The sequence below is a fragment of the Asterias rubens genome, chromosome 16 (genome assembly GCF_902459465.1).
Source record: "Asterias rubens chromosome 16, eAstRub1.3, whole genome shotgun sequence".
NCBI lineage: Eukaryota > Metazoa > Echinodermata > Asteroidea > Forcipulatida > Asteriidae > Asterias > Asterias rubens.
In genome coordinates this window covers 13847320-13865213 of record NC_047077.1, presented here as the reverse complement: position 1 = coordinate 13865213, position 17894 = coordinate 13847320, and the positions used below count along the sequence as shown (strand labels likewise).

At 39.3% G+C, this 17894-nt stretch overlaps 1 protein-coding gene across 1 annotated transcript in view; it reads right to left on the bottom strand.

Moving 5' to 3' along the window:
- LOC117300682 (solute carrier organic anion transporter family member 4A1-like) overlaps window positions 1-16781 on the bottom strand; it is a 56467-nt gene extending 39686 nt beyond the window's left edge. Inside the window, exons 1-2 of the mRNA XM_033784408.1 lie at window positions 16346-16781; window positions 373-500 (exon numbers count right to left, since the gene is read on the bottom strand). The gene's annotated coding sequence lies outside the window, so the exon portion shown is untranslated. The remainder of the gene's footprint in view (window positions 1-372; window positions 501-16345) is intronic.
- Between the last annotated feature and the right edge of the window lie 1113 nt (window positions 16782-17894).

Sequence of the window (17894 nt, the reverse complement as noted above, 5' to 3'; positions counted from 1 at the left end):
CGAGACCTCAAGTTCTAAATCTAAGGTCTCGAAATCAAATTCGTGGAAAATTACTTCTGTCTCGAAAACTATGGCACTTCACAATGTTTTATACCATCAACCTCTCCCCATTACTCGTCACCAAGTAAGGTTTTATGCCGATAATTATTTATGAGTAATTACCAATAGTGTCCACTGCCTTTAACCACAGATTGAGTGTGTGAGCTTGATCTTGGAAGAAGAGCAAGGCTTTAGTTTATGCATTAAAATCCACCATCTGGCCATCATGCAACGTGTCAAATCCCATCTGTCACCTCCTCATTCACAGATGAATTCAACAAACAGTCTGCTAAAAAACATCTCTCATCACACATGTATGTTAAAATCTCTTACCTTTCACTCGTCACTCGAATCGCTCTCACTCAAGTCTTGTCACAGATGATACAATTCTTGCTCTATGCATACAATCCATCAAAGAGGAATCCAACCACATACGAAGTCCTTCACACTATACACTGCCCCTGATGCAAGACACAGAGAAAGTGACCCAAGTCAACTATGGGCACAGTAGAGAGGACCACAGCAATTTAGTGAGCTCCAAACAACACACACAAAAGGGGAACACGGAAACCCCTGCTGAAAAAACAGCCCAGGGTCTTGAGAACCCAGTGAGCTATGTTAAGGATGTCCTAATACCATGAGAGACCATAGAGCAAGGAATGAGACCAAGATAAGAACAAACATGGACTGAGTGGCATCAGTTGGGGCCTGATGGAACACCCATTAGGAGTCAATAGGGAAGAAATGAATGACTTTTCAAGTACTGGACTTGTCCGTTTTGTTCTGGCGGTTTTGCTCTTTTAAGACCTCCCAGGAGAGTGTTTTTGCTGTTAAAATGTTCTATAGACGGAGGGGCAGTATTATCAATGGTATGCATACCTATAGAGGGGACGATTTCGTCCAGCACATTTGCATAGCAAATTATTTAGACTGAAAAGTTTTGTGCACACTGAATGCTAATATTCAAGGTTTCAATGTTTAGTTGTTTCCACAGTAACAAATCTTACACAGGCAATAATACTTAGGTGTTTCAAATCAATAAAACAGTTTAGCCAGGTAGATTACACTTTTGGGACACTGCAGGGAGAGCTCACAAAGAAGCAAAGCTTTTAAGCGTGAGCCCTGAACAGATCCTGAGCCCAAACCAAACACCCATGTAACTTCAAATACTAAGTAGCAAATGATAATTTTTCAGTAGCAACTGAATGTTTCGTGTAGCATTTTGCTCTGCTATAAAATAAGGTTAGTTGTTCCTTGCTTTTACCATCTGTAGAGCAGGGCTTGAAATTAGGGTAAAAATAAGACACAACCGCAGGTCTTGTACGTATCTCAAAAGTTGACTGGACCAGTTTTTTTTTATACAAGATTTGAAATGAAAAAAAAGAAGCCTTTTATACAGTTGAATCGTTTTAAATTTTACAAAGCAGCTTCATCTCATTCATATTGTGTTTTTAAAAGCGTTCTTCGTTAATCAACACAATTATATTTATCAGACTGAAAGTCAACATTTGAAAGAAAAATGCAAGACCTCCTGACTTATACAGTCTTGAGTTTACTGGCCCAACACTACAATCACTGGCCTTGGACTAAAATTGATGGCCTTGGCAGTGTAAAACTTGAGGCCTGTAGAGCAATAAATAAGTACCTTCGGAGGTAAAAGAATAAACCAAAAGCCAAGTTCCAAAAGAAAAATCTATTTAGGTCTACACAGCAAAGTAAAAACAAACTGAATCTGTGCAATATGCCTCAAAACCCTTGGCAACCAAAATAAGGGTCGCTGCTCTATAATCCGACACCCAGTCAGTGCTATGTTCCCACAACCCTACAAATGTAACCTATATTATGTTCGGAAAAAGTCATGATGATTTAGACGCTACATGTAGAGTTAAGGCTAGGGTTAGGGTTAGGGAAATACACTAGGTGTGTTGAAACCTGGGGATGACAGAACATAGGGGCAAAGACCCAGTAACTGGGGCGCTGTATTCCTTTTTCGAAATTTTTACATTTTCTGTCATATGACAGAAAATGTCAAGTACAGAAAATGTCAACATTTCGAAAAAGGAATACAGCACCCCAGTGACAGAAAATGTCAAAATTTCGAACAAGGAATACAGCGCCTCAGTTACTGGGTCTAGGGGTAACCACATTAGGCAATGCTTTTAGAAAACAGCAAGACAAGTTTTCAATAAAACAAATCTCATGGCTTTGTGTACATACACAGCAAGGCAGATTATGGTGTTACAAATTGAATAATATCATTGATACCTCACCATGCAATGTCTAAAAAAAACATATCGGCAATCAATATTTCTCCTGAAGCTAAGCAGAGTATACTGTTTGCAACGTCAATACCGCACCGTCTCTTTTCAGAGCCAATACTCTCACACAAGAGATTTAGACAAGGTTGTACCTGCAAGTTTACTATTTATTTATATGCATTTTCTTGCAACATGTATGCCTACAGCCTGTACATTAGGCTACAGCATTGCACAGTTGTACTCTCACCCATACACTAAAAGTTTATGAGGACAATCTGAATGAATTATGGCCTTGATTTGAGTGTTAAAGGCAATGGACACCTTTGGTAATTTGTCAAATACTAGTATTATCATTTGGTAAATCCCATGTGCATGAAATAACGAGCCTGTGAAAATTTGGGCTCAGTTGGTTATTGAAGTTGCAAGAAAATGATGAAAGAAAAAAAACCCTTGTGGTACAAATTAGTGTGTTTTCTCAGACAGGAATAAAAGGCTTCTAGTCAGAAGTCGCGATCTTTTAATATTTTTGTGAGAAATTACCCCTTTCTCAAAAATTAGGTTACTTCATCAGAGGGAGTCCTTTTGCTCGTTACAAAGTTAGTTTTTATACTAATATATATATTTTGAGAAATTACCAAACGTGTACAGTGCCTTTAAAAATCAATTACAAAAGACTGTACACTGTATAGTATTAAAATATTGTATTAAAGGGGCACACCATCTTTGGGGTGTATTATTTTTAGCTACAGAACCAAACATGACTCTAAAGGAAGTTCCAGGAGTAGAGTGCACGGTTCCTAAAATCAACTTAGTTGGGTTTTAAAACATTTCTTGTTAATTACAAAAGGCCTAAAATTTTGTGACATTTTGCTGTTTTTATTTTCAACAAAAACCATCTAAAGGTGTTTGCTTATGATTCTACATTTGTACGTTACGTAAACAGTAAACTGCTGTGCTTCTTTAAAGGGGATTCAGTAATGAAAGGGTAGTCCTAGTTACAAATTGGTTTTTGATCCTCTTTTACTATCTAATCTAACCATTTAATCTGTAAAATATGATTTGGAATGCAAGATAGTATGCCAGTTGTTCAATTAAATGCAAGGTGAATGCAAGGTATACAGAGTGTAATGGAATCACTGCCGACCCCTTGGAATAATCTTTCATTCATAGAGCTGTATGGTTTTTTTATGACAATGATTACTGTGTACACAACACACAGCTATGGCTTTACATCCCATCCAAAGAACAAAGCAATATATTGGTTCAGCGCCTTGCTCAAACCAAACTACCAAAAAGTGTCTTGCTTTAAAGACACAGGACACAATTGGTAATTGTCAAAGACCAGTCTTCTCACTTGGTGTATCTCAACATAATGCATAAAATAACAAACCTGTGAAAATTTGAGCTCAATATTGGTCATCGAAGTTGCAAGAGAATAACGGAAGAAAAAACTCCCTTGTCACACGGAGTTGTGTGCTTCCATCTATGCTTGATTTTGAGACCTAAAAATCTAATTATGAGGTTTCGAAATCAAATTCAAATATTTTAGTGAGAAAATACTTCTTTCTCAAAAACTATATTACTTCAGAGAAAGTCGTTTCTCACAATGTTTTATACGATCAACAGCTCTCCAATGCTTGTTAACAAGTAAGGTTTTAGTGTCCAGTGCCTTTAAAGGACCCAAGTGTCATGGACAGGAAAACACTGCCAACAAACAACCAATGCAAAGTGGTCCAACCCTCTACTGTGTTTCTCAACAATTAACATTCGGGTTTTAACTTTCACACACTTCCGGAACCGCCACCCTTAACCATCTCACGATGCTTCTCTGGGATTTTATTTCCACTTTCAGTTTCATACCAGAATGCTTTTTATGTTTTCAAACTCACTGTCCCTACAGGCTTTGATGCTTTGATAAGCCTTTAAAAAAAGTCTGTTAAAAAACAAATAAAATATTGACATTTACACGACTAGGGCTTTCACAGGTTGGTTCCATCAATCAATTCAATGAAATTCTTTCAGGGTTGCATCCCCTTAAAAGGTGATGTTCCCAGGTTGTATCATAAATTTGGGTGTGATCCCTAGCTACAAGGCAGCTACTGTTCAGGTTAAATGGTCTCTGACCAGTACCCCCCCCCCCCCAATCTGAACAAAGATATTGACACAATAGTGAGACTGTCAACATTAGTGTAAGCTCTATGGTGCTAAATGTTGGGGTGTCGTGGCCGAGTGGATAAAACACCGAAATCAAGCTCTGGTGCTTCTGTTCAGCAGAGTGTGGGTTCGAATCCCGGTCGTGACACTTGGGTCTCTGAGCAAGACACTTAACTATAGTTGCTTCATTCCACCCAGGGATAAATGGGTACCTGTTAGGCACAAGCAAAAGTTCCCTGCCTACTTGTGAAGTATGCTTGACGGAAAGAACGGAATTCCTTGCTTTCTTAAAGGATTTGGGTACTTTTTCAAAATGTCCATAGATTTACATTAAACTTACAGGGTTTGAAGATAATTATAGTGGAAAGCTTCCCTTCAAATATTACTGAATGAGTAAAAAAAAAAAAAGGGCATGAAAATACGTTTGTAAATGATTACAATAATTTTCGTCTCATGAGACGAAAATTATTTTCATGACATTGTTTTACTCATTTAACAAAAACTACAGCACCTCAGCACGTAATATTTTCTACTATCATTATCTTCAAACTGTGTAAGTTTTGTGTAAATCTGTGGACATTGTGTTTTTTGTCCTACAAAAGTTACATATACCCTTTAAGGGCTGATTATTAGCTCACCAGTTCCGTTTAGCAGAGCCATGAAAATGGGCCCTGGTTGTCAAGATCTAGTTGCGATAACGTAACCCTCCTTCCGTCAGGAGGAGGTACGTTATCGCAACTAGTCTAGATCCTACTCTGTCAACTAAATCAAGCTAAAATTTACATCATTCCTCCATGATTAAAGGTTGAATTGAAGCCCCCACACAACCAGGGGCCCCCATCTGTGTCTTTAATCACTTACACCTCAACAAAACCATTCTGACAGCATTTATTAGAAATCCTGGTCATTTAAAAGCCACATGGTTCATGAATTCATTCCACCGCGATACAAAAACAGTGTCAACTGAAAACACAAACCTCTGCGATAACAAAAATGTTAAGCTCCAGCAGAGAGGAATAGCACACACCATAAGCTCCATGCACACACAGAGACCCTGGGAGTGCAAACAGGAAGCTAGTCTTGGTGCAAGACGTTTCTCGTTTCCTTATCACGCACACCGCGGCCAATTCACCGACAGCGCGGCCAATTCACTGACAGCGCGCGCAACGACTCACCTGACTTATAGTCCACTCACCGCCGGAGAGTGGACTTATAAGTCAGGTGAGTCGTTGCGCGCGCTGTCGGTGAATTGGCCGCGGTGTGCGTGAAAAGGAAACGAGAAACGTCTTGCACCAAGACTAACAGGAAGCCCGAGGCCAACCCCTAAAATACAGACTCCTCTGCTACCAACCATGGAGCAACCTAGTCTTTGTACAAGGCGTAGTTATTCACTATCACTCAACTATCAAGATCCCCTGCTCCAGGCCAGCCGTCGATTTCACAATACACCTAACTTAGGATTAATCTTAGGACTTAGGACGAGTCCCAACCCTGCACTGTAGCATGCAGACCTTAAGGTTGATCCTAAGGACGAGCGTCCTAACTGGAGATAAGACGAGTCCTCGCTCTTTGTTAAATCGACGGCTGGAATTACACCCAGCAGGCCTCGGCCTCCATTGCCCTGGTCTTGGCCTTGGTTCCCTACGGAAGTTTCCCAAAGATTTCTAATGGAAGTGCCTTTTGCAAAATGAAAATGGCTTTGCCCTTTCAACAGGTTAAAAGATGAAATTCCAGGCCTGCCACTCCTCCATCAAGGTCTCCTCGCTGCACACATAACTATCGAACATTTGTGGACGCTGTTGAAAAACTTCCAGATCACCCTACCACACCTACATCAAGGCTTACAGAAACGCCCTCTATTGGTGGAATTATGCGACGTGTGCAGCGTTGAGTGTGTGCATGTACATGTACATGTACAAAAGGCCTAATGTATTACCAGGCATGTTTCACTTTTGAAATGGCAAGGGTACCGAGGCATTTTCTCCATAGCAAAGGGCACTCTATAAAGATATTGTAAATTTCTACTGTACCTTGGAGCATTTCAAGGGCACCAAGGAAATGACCAGGGGGCATGGAGGCAATCTCCTCTGTTACCTCCTTGAAGTATCAGGCCTGTTTTACCAAAGATGTTCGAACAACTCAACAAAAGCGTCTTGCACCAAGACTAGAACCAACCCAGTGTGAAGACTCAAACGAGTGGAATGAAATGTAAGCTGCTGCTGCCCCCAGGGTTTAGATCATGCAGGAGGAATCTGATAAAGTGACACTTAACACCATGCTAAGCTGGATTATCCATCCTACTCAACATTCCAGCTACTGGATTCAGTTGGATGTCTTCTTTATTGAGCACACTGCCCAGGCCTTAACATTACCTTTCTAAGACTTCTTTGATGTTTTAAAAAGGTTTCTTTAAAGGCACTAACGTTGATTTCACCTAGCTCCATGATTTCACCAAACTCTTCCTAACTATAGGATTAGTAATAGGCCTTAGACGTTTGGACGTAATGAACCCGTTCTAAGTTAGGACGAATTGCTTGTCCCATAGAGACATAGGATTAATCCTAGCGTTTTGTGAAATCGGCTGCAGGACACATTTGGTAATTGTCAAAGAGGGCAGTATTATCACTTGGTGTATCCCAACATGATGGAAAAACACAATCTTTGAACAAATTTGTGAACTATGGAACAATCTTCCACACCACATCAAAAACTGCCCCACCCTGGAACAATTTAAGTTACAACTTAAAACACACCTGTTTACCCACTCAAGCGCGTAGAGACTTAATTGTAATATTATGCGCTTTATAAGAACTGTTTATTATTATTATTATTATTTTAGATGCCTAAAGAAAGACACAGGACTAAAAGTCTTTCATTATTTTAGTGAGAAAATTACCTCTTTCTCAAATACCTTCAGAGGAAGTAGTTTCTCTACTGAGTTTTTTATACAATATACTAAAACAGCTCTCTGTTGCCCGCTGCCAAATAATTTGTTATGCTAAATATATAGCTTACTTTTTAGTAAATAACAAACTTGTCCAGTGCCTTTAAACCATAGACCAAGGAACTGCTTTAAAACCACAGGCTTAACTATTATGGTTTCTCTGCAGCCTATAAAAACCCATTTGGTAAGAGATTAAAATCATGCAGTGTCCTTGCTTGCACAAGAGGATAGCATAAAAGTATTAGGAACAATGTCTGTAAAAAAAAATATACATTGAAGACAATCAATGGATAGTGTATCCACAGATCTCCAGACCGCATAATGCAGCGATGATGCATTCCGTTTGTGTCACGTATATTAGCGAAAATCTGAAGCGGTTAGCTTTAAATGTCCACGCAGGAAGAATCTGCAACTGAAACGAACTCCAATCAGGGAAAGGTTACTGACGCTTCTCGGTTTCAAATTTAGGGGGATAAAAGTGACATAGCTCTCAAGTGAAAAGGTTTTCCTCCTGCATTTAGTGTATTCAAAGCCTAACTTTTTATTGCCATTAATTTTCAGAGTCATTACCAAACGAATGCAGACCCTTAACAAGAGTAGGATCATAATTTGTCAGAGGGAGCGGTTTTTACACAATGTTTTGTATAACACCCCTTACAAATATTCTGCCTTTTCATTGGTTTAGAGCGCGTCACATGATATGTCTTAGTTTTATTACTAGAAACGGCGGCTGTGTGATGGTGCATCATTTGCTGTGTGATAGTCTGACGACTATCAAACGGCGTGCAGAACCAAGACGTCTTTTTTACCCACTTCAAACCCAATCAGTTGTGCGTTTGTGTATCTGAAATGCGCGTACGAACGTTACGTGTACGAGGATGATAAATAGTCTGTTAGGGTGTTATAAAACAAATATTGACTGCTTTAACTCATGTTATGGTTAAGACTCCGACTCCCTCGGTGATCCCCGGACCGTTCCATTTTCCCTCGGCTGTGCTTTGGGAAAGTAGAAGGCTCCGGGGATCACATCGGGAGTCGTAGTTTTAACCACAGCACTCAAAGCAGGTAATAATTATTTGTAAAATAACAACCACTCTCTCTCCTCATTACCGAGTAAATAATGCATTCTTTTGAGCAACAAACGTGTCCAGTGCTTTTAAACCATAGAGCAAGGAACCTGCTTTAAACCAAAGCAACAAGGATTAAACTATATGGGTTCTCTGTAGCCTATAAAAACCCATTTGGTGAGGGATTAAATCAGTGTCCTTGCTTGGTCAACAAGAGGATAGCATAAAAGTATTAGGAACAATGTCTGTAAAAAAAAAGAAAAATACATTCAAGACAATCAATGGATAGTGTATCCGCATCAGGCCAAGGAAAAAAAAACACCAGTAAAAGATGCTACAATGTATGTCAGATTTTTGGCCGATTTTACCCAAAAATTTTGATTTAAAATTTGATATTTTGGTATTTTGATTGGGGTCGAGAAAGTTACAAGCTTTCATTTGAGCCAGTTATTAGTAGTAGCAGTGAAATAAAGTGCTCAAAATTAGTTTTTGTCGGGATCCCGACAATATATCACGCGACCAATTCTTATGTGTTTTATAAGAAACGTTTAAAATTTTTGTCATGGTTCCTGACCATTAAAAGTCAAAGTTAAACTTGTTTTCGTTAGAGCGGGTGATACTCTTTGAAATACCATTCACTCAAAAAGATCTATTTTTTAATGTTTGGGGCCAAAAATCTGACATAGCATCTTTAACCGTCCAGGTTTTCCAAAAATAGTAGGATGAGGGCCTTTTAATTTTTTATTTCTTTCAAAGGTCGTCGCTAAGCATTTAAATTCAATGTGGCCACAATTAGTTCCACGTTCTTAAAAGATAAGTAAATTCAATGAGAAGTAGGCTTACACAGAAAATTTGTGGTTTTTCACTATTTTCTTATAATAAAAATAAATAAAAAAGATGCGGCCTCACAAAAAGGATGAGGGACGGAAGGACCAACTGGTATTTTTTTTACTTGGCCTAATGCAGGGGGATGCATGATGCATTCAGTTTGTGTCACATTAGTGAACCGTTCAATAGAAACCGCATTTAATGTATGGCGAGATGAGATAGAATGAAATTTCGCGACCAGCATGAGCGAAGATTTGAAGCTGATATAGGCCTACAGTCAATAATGATAATGATTGCTTGCAGTAAGGCTTGAACGCAGAAAAATAGTCGCAGGCCAACAAGGAGGTTTGGGAATGGGGGGGGGGGTGCTCCTGAAAGACTTCGGTATTTTTGTTTACATGGCCTATTGAGGGATAATATACTCAGTTTGTGTCATATACCGCATACCGATACCGCATAATGTACAGTGAGATGAGATAATATGAAAATTCTCAACGCAGCATGAACGATGATTTAAAGCTACATGTAAGTAATAAAGGCCTCAGTCAAAACTAATGTATACTGATAATGATTGCAGTATAGTCATGATAGTACAGGGCTTGAAAATAGTCACAGGCCATTGTTGAGGAGAGGGGGGTGGGGCTCTGGACTTCGGTGGACAAGGAATATTCCTAACTATGGTCAGATCATGGAGCAGATAAAATTCTACTTTCATAGTCAGATAAAGTTTCCTCCCAAATATTAAAGGAGCATTACAGAAGAGGTTTGGCTAACGAAACAGTTCCTGGGAGTGTAAACACTTTCTGTAATCCACCATAGGCCCTACATAAACTGACATACCTAATAGAAGTTTGAGATAAATCGGCCATCTGGGTCACGAGAAAATAGTGAAAACTGTTTACACATTTAGCATGACATTTATGCAAGAAATAAAGAATAAAACGCTCACTAGTGAGCAACAGACTCCAAACAAAAATATTATGCTATTTATTTCTCATCAAATATGTTATTTCAGACAGAAATATTTCAAGGAATGTTCTCTACTATCAACATAAGACCATGTAAATCTGTGATCTTCACGTTTTTTGTTTTACCAAATTAAAATGTTCCTTCAAACCGCAAGGGAAACAGGGTAAGCTTATAGCCTCTGACTGCCACCCCCAAACAAAGATATAGAAAAAATACGGAGACTGCCAACATAGGGCTATAAGATAGATAGCTCAATTCATGGAGCGCCCACACGTTTTAAATCTGAAGGTGGTTGATTCAAATACCGCTCTGGTCAATTTTTCTTTATTCAACACCAAATCATATTTTCCTCCTTTAGTAAAATGGTGACATGAAGACCTCTTGCATAACGCGAAGCGCTACACTGGCGCGCACGTTTTCCCGCACAGTGCACACAGAACAGCTATCGTCCAATCATTTGCCTCCTTTGACCCCAGTGAGGGCGCTTTTTGACCCCAGCGCTGCCCTCAATAATATGCAATGGTCTGAGATGTGGTGGGTATACATGTACTAATGGCTGTCACTCCCCTAAACCGTGGATGGATTCATGACAATTCCGAGATGGTTTGTTGATTGAGTTTTCTCTTAAAGCCATTGGACCCTTTCGGAACAGAAAAAAGAAAAAAAATCACAGATTTACAAATAACTTACAGGGTTTACAGAAGGTAATGGTAAAAGACTTCTCTTGAAATATTATTCCATGAAATGCTTTACTTTTTGAGAAAACTTTAAAACAATATCAATTCTCGATATCTAGATTTACGGATAACATGTCATGACACGGCGAAACGTGCGGAAACAAGGGTGGGTTTTCCCGTTATTTTCTTCCGGCCCCGATGACCGATTGAGCCAAAATTTTCACAGGTTTGTTATTTTATATATAAGTTGTGACACAGTAATTGTGGGCCTTGGACAATACTGTTTACCGAAAGTGTCCAATGGCTTTACTTGTTGTCAATAAATCAGCATTATGTTGACAACAGCCATAGAGCTAGACAACAACCAAAGGTTTAGGCCTACCCTTAAGCGCTATCTTTAAAATGGGATAGGAATCCCTTGGGGTATGCAGAAAGAATGACTTGTTTGTGGTAAATGCTCCATTAAATTTCATGCAAGAATCACTTGGTATGCAGAACGAATGACTTTCTGGCAATAAAATGCGCCATAAAAATTTCATGCAAGAACACTTCTTTATGAAGCACATATTGCCATTAAATAAAACTCCGGAACTCTTTCTCACTTGTTTGAAGGGACATCAAATTGATTAGGCTTTGCATACAATGTAGAAAGCAGGCATGCAACTGCCCCTTGAAAAAAAGAGAGGAACATTTTCAAAGGCACAACGCAAGTGCGGAGCGAGGCAGCCGAAACGCCACGGGACATGATACCGACAATGGTACCCTAGAAAATGTTGAGGTTTATTATGCTCTTAGGTGCATTGTTAGCATGTACTAGGCTTATTTTACATGATTGTAGTTGTACACTGTTAATGCCAGGCATATATTAGGCTAAACAAAAATCTGAAAAAAAATCTGGGAAAAAAAACCCCCAAAAAAACAAAACGCGGAATTCCGCGGAAACACAGAAGAGTTGCATGCCTGAGAAAGGATGACAAACTGCACAGGCCTCAAATTAACCAACGGCACCCACAAGCCACAGCCATTGCGGCAGACCCTGACGTTACGATGGGACAGTCTTCACATAGTACACATTTTTCCAAAAATCCCTCCATAGAAGTGCCCATTTACATTATACCACACCAATCTTGCCTTGCCTCATTAAGGCCTGGGGTGCGAGTTAAACATATTTATTAATTTACTCTTCCATAAATAATAAAAATGTACGTAGACTTGATTTTTTCGGAGGAGGTCTCGATCTGTGTTAATGAACAACACAGGACGTAGGTAATTTCATAACATGGATAGCATGCACACGACTTGGATTTGCAGTTTCATAACATCGATGTTATGAAATTGCACGGGACCCGTTTGCAGTGCCCTGTGAATGGGCCTTATGATGTTCATGAAAGGCCTACTGTATCACATACAAACCCTTCCAATTACTAAAGTGCAGAGATGATTTCCATGCATCTTACAGTTGGCGGAGTTTTTGTCCAACAGTCAGAGATATATTTAGGACATTCAGCATAATAGGGAATTTTTTTCCATAATCCGATAGATTTTCAATTTTTTTCAATCAAAACATGGAAAGATTGGTTTATTTAAAGAATGATTCATAATTATTGTTGTTGTTTTTTAATGGTGTGGTCCTATATCGTGTGGACCTTTTAATTATTTAGTTTTTTGTGGTTACAATTTTGATTTTTGATTTTTTCTTTTTTTTTTTTTCTTCTTTTTGTAAAGCGCCTGGGAGCATTTTTAATGGATTTGGTGCTATATAAATGTTTATTATTATTATTATTATTTTTAAGGGAACATTCTTCAGAATCAGTGAGAGTTTGCAGGCTGCAACTATAGGGGTAAAGAAAGAAGAAGGGGGGGGGGGGTCAGCAAGGAATGTTAGAACCCTTAAGTCAAAATGGCTTTTAATCTGAAGACCCAGCCCACCCCAGACACCCCACTGGCAATCTCAGAAAGGAAAACACTCAGTTTTATCATGGTTCTATTGGCCTTCCAGACCATTTAGCAAGGAGCAGTTACACAATACAGACACACTGTTACCTTGCATCAATCATGGCCTGGCCATAAAGTGTTTCAGCTGTTTTGAGATTGTTGGGGTTACTGTGCACAAGTTGTTAGGACTTTGTTTTTAAGAAATGGTCTACAGGGGGATGAAATAATTTCAAATGATGCCTACTACCTTTTATAACAAGAACGCTTTCAGATAAATATTTCACTGGGTTGACTGGGTGTCTCCTTAAAAGGACTTGTTGCCTTAGATTGGTCGAGTTGGTCCTTGAAAAGCGTTTGAAACCTTTCGTTATGAAATGCATGGTTAGAAAGATGTTTTGGGAACTAACACGGTCTGCCAATTTATGGAGTCAAAAACGTGACTCCACAAAATGGCATGCCATGTTAGTTCAGGATGTAAGGAAAACCATGCAATTTCGAATATTCTACTTTTGAAACATCTAAGTTCTAACCATTTATGCATTTTACAACGAACGATTTCAAATGCTTTTCATGGACCAACTCGCCCGATCCTAGGCAACCAGTCCCTTAAACATTTTCAGTGACTAGCCAGCCGGACCGGTTTATCAACTTGTCTTTTCACTAGTCAGTCAGCTTTTCCATGTTTCATAGTAAATAGTAAAAACTTAGTAAAAAGACTAGCCAGCCAGACCACAAGATGATATTTTTTACTGGTCCTTTTAACTACTGCTGGTACTTTTCTAAAAGTATGACCACAAAGTGATTTTTATATTTGCTGGTATTACTGCCCACACTGTAGATACAGTTAATGAGAAAGTCAGATTGGGACACAACTTGTTAGAATACAGGTAGGTCTGGAAACTTGCTGACAGTACAACTGGGCTCATATAAAGCCCGACATGAAACATGTGGAGGGTCTGTAAAGCTGGACCCTCTTAACCTTTAGCGATTTCTTCAATTTTCAGTTGTAAGATCACCCTGAGAGATCAAGGGGATTTCAGGGAATAACACAGGAAGGATTCAGTGTAAAACAGGGAAATACAGAAAAGTGGATGACCAGGAAACAGATTTTATTTGCATTAAAACTAAATGTTCTCAATTGACTGTAAACTGTAACCTAGATCTCATGACCACAAAACCTAACTGTATTGACCACAAAACATATTATGTACCAAGCTGCAAAACCATTTGCTGGAACCACAATTTCCTGATAAGTACAATGTATGTAGTGCGATTCCGAAAAAGTCACACCAGTGGATGGACACGATAAGTTTACATTTGTAAACAGGATCCTTTTCTGGATCCTTCCCTTAATCCCTTTCCCCTCTCTATTTCTATAAATGGATATATGTATTTGTTTGTACTTGTTTTATGCCTCTGAAGAAGGTCCGGTTTGGATCAAAAGCTAAGGCCACCTACCCTGTTCATTGTAAACAGGATTCAGGATATAGTATATAACTATTTAAACTAAAGAGCACCAGACACCAGCTTGCCAGTACATGTACTGTAAACTTGAATTTTATGGAGGACCAATGAGGCAGAAAACTAACTGCATGATACAAAACCTTGCAAAAATTACTATACAGGACAAAATCCAAGGGAAAACTTCACACATGATAGAGCCTGTACTAGTTGGTAAAAAAAGTAACTGGGATAGTAAACGTACTCTTCTTGCACATCGGTACTTTTCTAAAACTCTTAAAAAACTACGGGGATACATGAATTTGAGTTCAATCCTTGTGCTTCTAAAATATGGATGTTACAGAGCCAACCATAGAGCAAGCCTTGCTCTAAAGAGCCAACAAGTGTATGAATGGCAGACTGGGGTTGAGGGGTTGGGAGGAGAAACATTCTCCAAGATTTGCAAGCTAGTCGACACGTTGAGACCAATTCAGAACTGACTCCGCGGCAGTACAGTTAATTACGATCCTATAAGCTAAAGTAGTAGTCCAGACTATTTTCTATAGGGCCTCCCATCCGAACTGGTAACAGTTAAAAAGCAGGACAGTTCTTTTCAGAACTGAGAAGTCTCCCGAACCCCCGATTATCTACTCCGCGGCAGTAGAATAAAGCAAGACAGTTCTCTAAGAACAAACTCTACCTGGCAAGTACATGTACATGTAGATACACACATGGTGTAACCGCAAACCAAATATAATACGTTCTTCTTCTTCTTCCTTGATACATAGGCCTACAGACTGCCAATGGCGTATTACGTTTTGTTGAGGTTGTGAGAGTGATGATTCCTCTGCACACTCCTGTAGTAATGCACTCCTAAAGAAGCTATCTAGAGAAGATGATTGATAGCTAACCGATACTGCGGTAGTTTCCATCAGTATAGCTGCAAGATACTCAATTATATTTCTCCACAAGTTTGTGATAGTTGTGATAATCATTAGCTCTCCACCGGAGGGATTCAAGATCACCACTAAAAAAAAAATTGCTTGCAATTTTGATAATTTTTGTCAGACTAAAAAAGTGACCAGATTTCAAATTTCATTGATACCATCTTCAAAACCATGGCACACTGATTTGATCTCAAAACACACTTCAAACTTTATCCAAAATAGACCCACCCAGTAACTGGGTACTTTACTCCTTTAATTATTTTGTTTGACTTACTGCAGTTCGAATTGGCAAAAATTTTCTGGGGCACTAGTACAAACATAGGAAGGAAACGTACAAAAAAGAATGAAAGGAGTACAGCGCCCCAGTTACTGGGTCTACGTGTAGGCCTAGGCCTACATGTACATTGAGAAAAAAAAAAAATTCAAAGAAAAAACCCCAATAAAATGACGCAAAATGCCAGAAGAACAAGCGTCTTGCACAAGGACACAGTTGTTGAGACCGTCATATGAGCCCACGTGAAGATATGAATCCGCTACCACAACTTGAATTTAGTGGGCTAGACCGGATCAGAGTAGGCCTCGACATGCTCTCCCCTTCCCTCTGCTCTGACGACCATATTAATTTCACCCAGAGACGATATGGTTCGGGACAGGATACACCAAGCAAGTAGACGGATTTTGGCACTATTTTCTCAAACTTATAGAAATTGCGGTTAGGTAAAAAACCACTACCATTAATAAACAAAACATTTAAAATTTGCTGTCCCTGTCACATTCAGACCATGGTCTGGAGGTAGTGTCACTGTAGTTGCGTTAACGTAACCCTCCTCTCGTCAACGTAACCTCTGAGGCTACGCCGTCTGGAGAAGGGTTACGTTATCCAACTACGTCATCGGGAGGAGGGTTACGTTATCGCAACTACTGAACTAGTGTCACTGCTGACTGCTGTCAAACATTCAACTTCCATGGTCAAATGGTCCATGGAGAAAGGATAGTCAAACATAATTTATACAAAACTTAAATTTTTACTTCCCTAACTTCTTCTTTGATAATTTTTTTTTAAAGCTGAACGTTCTTAAACACTCACCTCCTCACAGTCACCACACACACAGTCGTCTCAGGTCACAGACATAGCTCAAATGACATTTAGATCAGCCATTAAGGAAGGATTTAGTAGTGGTGTAAATAGCACCAGTTATGATCATCCAGCGTCACGGTCAATGCGTCACGTCTAATGCCTTGTATTGCTCCTCTTCCTTCAGCTGTCTTCTGGCAGGTCGTTAGTGAATGAATGGAGTGACCACAATTCACACCTAACTATAATAAAACTCTGTCAGCTTTTCTGTCCAGTCCAGGTGCCCAAGTAGGTCTACCTCCATGGTCTAATCTACTTGATTATGTACCGAGAAAATCAACACCCATGTAAACAACCCAGCCAAATCACGCACATGTTTTATTTTGATACAGGAATGACTGGATAATGACAGAATTAGGTCATCGCTTGTCTTGCGATTATCACGCGATCAGTGTTTATGTTATAAATGCATGCAGGGTCGTCGCAGATTAATTTCGCGCGAAATAAACAGCGCCCTCGCTAGTTGTAAGATAGTAAGGCGGCGCTCAAAATGGGGCAGAAGATAATAAGGCCACCCCGTTTTAGCTCGTCATGCGGGGCGTCATTACTGGATAAAAACGGCCCAGTTATACCCAAAAATGCCATCCCCTCTGTTAACAAAGTACGTCTCAAAAGATTGTATGACTTGGCCTCACATTGGTTCCAGCCTATGGCTCAGTCAACATTGAGTCAGTGGCCAATCTTTTGAGTCACATTTTGTGAACAGAGAGGAGCTGGCAATTTTTGCCAAGGGTTGTGACACTTTTTTAATGATACGAAAGCACAAATAGCTATGCAAACATGGACCTGCAGGCATATTATTTTGAAAATAATTTGGGTTGATTTGAACTAATACTGTTTTGAGTTGCTCTCAAATTTAACTAAAATTGGACAAGAAAGGCAGGCAACTTGTGTCTGTTATTTTTTGTATTGGGAAATGTTAAGGTTAGACCAGTCTTCTCACTTGGTGTATCTCAACATATGCATAAAATAACAAACCTGTGAAAATTTGAGCTCAATTGGTCATCAAAGTTGCGAGATAATAATGAAATAAAAAGTACCCAGACCCTTTTCCTCTGACGGTGTAGGCCCACGTGCTTCTGCATCTCTCCTGGGCCAGGAGTGTCTTTTAGACAGACATGGCGCATTGTAAATGGCCACTACTATTGTTATATTCAAAGCTACGAAACAAGATTAATCACAACTATGTATAACATTGGGACAAAATCATTTTTTATTCAACCAACGTTCATAAATATTTGCTCAATAAACATTTTCTGAAATAAAATTATAAAGTATGGTTTTTCTGTTTGTCAGTTCATACATACCATGATCTATTTGAATCACTGGTTGAGTTCAGGCGGTGTGTTATTGGTTAAGTTCACTTGAATAGTCTTTACTTTTTACCTTTTTATGGGGATAGCACAAAGATGGCTGTTTCAATCATTAAAAAACTCATCCAAACTTCCAGGCAGAAAACCACAACTACCACTACCAACAGGGCCCAATTTCATAGAGCTGC